At 42.8% G+C, this 6,065-nt stretch overlaps 1 pseudogene; it reads left to right on the forward strand.

Annotated features, from left to right (window-relative positions):
- LOC122728734 overlaps positions 1-5,827 on the forward strand; it is a 28,159-nt pseudogene extending 22,332 nt beyond the window's left edge.
- The last annotated feature ends 238 nt before the right edge of the window (positions 5,828-6,065 follow it).

Raw genomic sequence — 6,065 nt, forward strand, 5'->3', positions numbered from 1 at the left:
GTGAGGCAATTGGGGTTAAGTGACTTGCCCAGGGTCACACAGCTAGTAAGTGTTAAGTGTCTGAGGCTAGATTTGAACTCAGGTACTCCTGACTCCAGGGCCAGTGTTCCATTCACTGCGCCACCTAGCTGCCCCTATCCTGCATTTTTATTTCAAAAGTTTCCTGAAGGGATTATGATCCTATTTTGTATACTAACAGGAATCGACCATCCTAAGTAAAGAATATATGAATCAGAAGCACAGAATTTTAGCATTGGAAGTCTGTCCAATCCAACCCATTCTCAACAGAAATTCCCATTCAACATTACCAACTAGGGGTGACCCTACCTCCATCTGAGAGGAATTCACCACCTTCCAAAGCATTGCATTCTACTTTTGACACCTCCAATTGTTATAAGGTCATTTTATTTCTTTTCTTCCCTGTCCTTATGTGGTCTATATTTTCCTCTTTAAAATTTTCAACCATTACTCCAGGCTCTGCCCTCCAGGTCAAACTAAGGTCAAGACTAATTCTTCCACATGACAAATCTTCAACTACTTGAACATAGATATCATGTCTTCCTTGAGTGTTTTCTTCTGCAGGCTTAAACAGTTCTTATTATTTCATCCTGTTACTATATGGTATTTTAAGCGACTTAAGGTCTTAGGGCAGCTAGGTGGCACAGTGGATAGAGTGCCAGGCCTGAAGTCAGGAAGACTTCTCTTAGAATTCAAATCTAGGGGCAGCTAGATGGCGCAGTGGATAGAGCACCGGCCCTGGAGTCAGGAGTACCTGAGTTCAAATCCGGCATCAGACACTTAACACTTACTAGCTGTGTGACCTTAGGCAAGTCACTTAACCCCAATTGCCTCACTAAAAAAAAATAAAAAATGAATAAGAATTCAAATCTAGCCTCAGACACTTACTAGCTATGTGATGCTGGGCAAGTAGCTTAGCTTTGTTTGCCTCAGTTCTTCATCTGTAAAATGAGATGGAAAGCATGAGATAGCTACCATTTCACTCTTTTGGTTACCAATGGAATCTCTCCAGATTACCAAAGTCTCTCTTAAACTTTTGTACTGAGAACTGGACACAGTATTCCTTATGTGATTTTGCCAGGGCAAAGTACTCTAAGGCTATCAGCTCCTAATTCCTGAAACTATATTTTTATTAACTGACTGCAAAATTTCAATAATTTTCCTGGCTGTGATATTATACTGCTGACTCATAGTGGACCGGCAGCAAACTAAAAAGACCTAGATCTCTTTCAGAGAAACTGCTAACCACTGCTCTCTGATCATGTACTTGTGAAGTTGATTTTTTTTAACCTAAGTGAAATATTTTACATTTAGTACTCCTGAATTTCAATTTATTAGATTAAGCCCAATGATCTACCCATCAAGAAATAATATGTTCATTATTACCTTGACGTGCCAGTTTGCAATTTTGTCAAAAAAGCAAATGACATTAATCTAGTGTGACCTGTCCTTGACAAAACAATGCTGGATGTTTTTACTTATTGCTGCCTTTGCTAGATGTTCATTAGCCATAACCTCAAGGACCCACACTAGAATTTTTCTAGGAAGCCAAAGTCAAGCTTATTGGCCTAGAATGTATAGGCTCTATTTTATACCTTTTTAAAATATGGCTACCTTTGCCTCTCTCCAGCACTGTGGTACTCTTCCACTTTTCACAATCTTTCAATCACTGACATTAGACTAGCAATATCATCTACCAGGTTTTTCAGTGCCTGACAAGGTAATTCCTCTTTTTGTCATAGTTCAGTTCTATCTGACCCACCATGACACAGAGATGTCATAATTTAACAAGAGTCACAGCCAGTACTTCAAAAATAGTACTTGAACCTAATTCTTAATGGCTTTTGAGTTCAAGTCTTTTTCCATTACACAACACTCCCATTCCAAGTTTAAATATATTTAATTTGGGTCTTTCTTGGAAAAGATACTAGAATGGTTTGCCATTTCCTTCTCCAGGTCATCTTACAAATAAAAAACTGAAACAAACAGGGTTAAGAAACTTGGCCAGGGTCACAAAGCTAGTAAGTGTCTGAGGCTAGATTTGAACTCAGAAAGATGAATCCTTTTGACCTGAGGTCCAGCACTCTATCCACTGTACCATCTCACTGGCCTTACTTCTCTTCCCATCTCCTTATTTAACTTGAATATCAACTTCCTTTTAGCAAATTTTATTCTGTCCTTTCCAGTGTCAAGGTCATTCTCCTTAACAGAGAAGACAGAAGAAAAATAATCCTTGAACAGCTCTGCCTTCCCTTTGTTGTTATTAGTTACGAATAACCCATCCACCCTAACCAACAGTTTTATCCCTTGCTGATTCCTCTCTTTTCCCCAATTTAGCTTTTTTGTTAAAAATTGGGGAGTGGGGGTGGGGTTGGCCTCATCAGCCTCAATTTCCTGTAAGCTTTGGGACCTCTGATACCATTTTTATGGCACTGTGAAATGCTTTATCTTCTGTTACCTCTCTGTGCTTCCATATTCCTTAAATATCTTAGGAAAAATTGAAGTTAGTTGGTGATAAGCTATAACATTGAGAAGCAATTGGATAGGAAACTGCTGAAGTGAAGATTAATGTTAGAAGGATGTATGCAGAGAGAAGGGTGATGGCCTTGGAGAGTGTAGAAGAAGAGCACTTGGAGAGAATTTGTTGTTTATCTAGCACTTCCCAAGGATATAAGATGCTATTGGAGGGCAGTAACACCTAATCATTTTTAAAATTAACTGATTTAGCAGCAGCTAGGTGGCACAGTGGATAGAACACCAGCCATGGAATCAGGAAGACCTAAGTTCAAATCCAGCCTCAGACACTTGACACTTACTAGCTGTATGACCCTGGTCAAGTCACTTAACCTCAATTGCCTCACCCCCCCAAAAAAGAAACTGAAAAAAAAAAATTGATTCAGTGACAATTCATCTGCCTCTACTAAGACCCAAATAATATATCCCTTTGTTTTGATCCTATGGACTTGTTTTTTGGTCTGAACCTGTGACTTGCAAGCGTACTAATAGTAATAGCTAACACTTATATAGTGGTTACTATGTGCTAAGTGCTTTTATAAATTGTAAAGAATAGTGCCTGGTACATAGTAGGCATTATATTAATGTTAGCTATTATTATTCTCATCCACATCATCATCAAGATGATACAATTTGTCCACTGTGTATATCCCCCACAGTTGAGGTGTCAAACATGAAGCTCATTCCTGGCAACATTCCTAAGTGCTGCTGAACCAGATTAAAACATAATTGAGAAACAGTTTTTAAAAATACAATAGAGCATAGATAATGTTAACATGTGGTTTTCTAAGTCAATATGCAATCAACAGGGATCCTTATGTATGCTTCAGTAGCCCCCCATTTCTATTTGAGTTTAACAGCACTCCATTACAGCATCTACTACAAGGCTGCTACATAGTAAGTGCCAAATGCATGCTGATTGAATTGTGCTGCAAACGACCTATAAATATTAAATACTGGCAATGACAAGAATCAGAAAAGCCTAAGATCCTCTCAGTCCTAGGTGGCTGCCTTCCTAGCAATTATTCATTGGATCACTGCAGCTTGATTTCTCCCCAGTAAAAAGAACAGAATAGAAAAAGAAACAACCTGTCATGGAGAAGAGGGATGAAATCACTCAAACCACTATATGTGCCACAGATCCCAATTGTAACCTGACACAAATGAATTGTCTTATTCTTGAAGACAATCCAAGTGCCTCTGAATCAAGCAGCCCACAGCTGGACTAATGTTTCAAACTCTCCAACTTCTGCATCCGAGGAAATGGTGCTAGAAGAAAGCATCTCTGCACCCAAAAAAAAAAAAAAAGGCTTAGATTTTCATCCTACAGTCTCCCACCTCCATGTATTCATTTGTTCGTTTGTGAGGCAATTGGGGTTAAGTGACTTGCCCAGGGTCACACAGCTAGTTAAGTGTCAAGTGTCATAGGCTGGATTTGAACTCAAATCCTCCTGAATCCAGGATCCTCTATCCACTGCCCTAGCTGCCCCTACCTCGATGTATTCATACAGCTCCACCCCACTCCAACCCTGACCCCCACCCACCCACCCATACCTGGAGACACTCCATAATCTTTGTTGAAATCTTTTGTTTCCTTCAAGGCCCAGATCAGTGGTTTCTCCATTATTGTTTTAAACTCCAGGTAAGTTGAACAGAGCTCAATTGTCAGTAATACCTAAGGCAAGGGTTCTTAACCTAGGGCCTGTAAACTTTTTAAAAAACACATTTTGGTAACTATTTCAGTATAGCTGATTTCCTTTGAAATCCTATGTATTTTACTTTATGCATTTCAGAATATTATTCTGAGAAGGGGTCCATAGGTTTCACCATACTGCCAAGGAATCCCTGACATAAATACCCCTGATAAGGTTTCCTGTTGCCCTTAAGTAATTAGCTCTCACTGCCACTTGAATTTACTTTCTACGTCTATACATGAAGTAGCATAGTATGGTGAATGGAGTACTGGATTTTAAATCAGAGGACCAACGCGGGAATCCCAGCTCAATTAATGAGCTGCCTGTGTCACTTCGTTCAAATCAATTCAGCTCTCTAGGCCTCACCTGGAAAGTGAGGGGGATGGGCCGGGTGATTGGGGACAGGAGGGTTGGACTAGATGACGTCGGAGGTCCTCAATCTAGGGTCCTCTGATGTTTCTGCTGATACCCCAGTGAGAAAAGATCATAGCTTTAGAGCTAGAAGGGACCTCAGATGTTATCTAGTCCCTTAAATTTCATACGGGGTCTTGTAGCTGAATGTGGGGGTCGCAAAAAATTTGGCAACAGTAGTAAAAGGTTATGTATACTTGTTTTATATACCTGGATCCCCAGGGTCGTGTACGAATTTCTCAGGCGAAAAGGGGTCGCGAGTGGAAAAAGTTTAAGAAGCCCTGATCTAGGCCAATTCTGCTCATTTTAATGATGAGAAAACTGAAGTGCAGAGAAATGAAGTGGCATCTCCCAAATCACCCCTCCAGGTTCTGACTGGGAGGAGCCCAGCTGCGCTTCGGCCTCCCCTGAAGCTCACTCTGAGGCCTCTACATCTTGCCCTTCTATTCCCTCCCAGCTTTCCTGTGGTGTTTTCGGAGATGGGAGGGGGGAAGGGGGGGCGCGGGGGACACCAAGACGTAGGCGTCCGAGTCCTTACCGAGCGGCAGCGTCGGGGGCCGTGGCTGGCGTGGGTTTCGGGGAGTTCTCAGCCCCGCGGGACGCGGAGCCAGTGCTGCCGCAGGTATTCAGCAGCCACGTCCTGGAGTCGGAGCTGGAGACGGACTCGGAGTTCTTGGGGGAGCCCTGGCTGGGCCGGGGCTCCGTGAGCGGTAGGAGGAGGAAGAGGAGGCCCGGGGCAAGCGGTGCTACCAGCGAGAGCTGAGACTTCGCTAGTACCAGGCGCTGGGCGGGCGCTGCCCGGAGATTGACCAAGTGAAGGAGCGGGTCTTGAAAAGACTTGACCAGGTGCAAAGAATCACGAGGAGACTCAGGCAAGAGTCAAGGTTTCCTATGAGAGTCCTGGATTCCTACCGAGATGTGACTACGGGAAGAGCCCAGTTCATTCTTGTCCTGAAGAATGAGGGCCGCCAAGGCCCTGATGCCCTCACCCCAGGAAATGCAGAGAATGAGCCGCCAGGAAAGGAGAGCCTGTCACCTCCCCCTCAGGACCCTCCGAGCCCAGCAGTCCCCCACCTGAAGAAGGCCCCAATGGAAGAAAAAGGCAGAGAGCACCACGGGATGGACACCGAGGTGGGGCATTGCTATTGCCAGAGCTAAGCCCAGGCCAGATCAAAGTTGATGATGACTAGTTTAGACTCCTCCCCACATGATATGTATTGCCTAAATGTTCGCTAATCCCAAAAGGATTTCACCCAAGATTTTCTTTCATTCAGCAAATACTTACTGAACTATCTATTCTTTCAACCAATTCTGTTGACTTTTGCAAGACACTTTGCTAAGCACTGTGGGGGACAGGAGAGAAATGTAATACAAAGACCTTGATCTTGAGGAGTTTGAATTAGGATGAAAGTGCATGAAAACAAAATG

Source organism: Dromiciops gliroides, chromosome 5, assembly GCF_019393635.1.
Source record: "Dromiciops gliroides isolate mDroGli1 chromosome 5, mDroGli1.pri, whole genome shotgun sequence".
Taxonomy (NCBI): domain Eukaryota; kingdom Metazoa; phylum Chordata; class Mammalia; order Microbiotheria; family Microbiotheriidae; genus Dromiciops; species Dromiciops gliroides.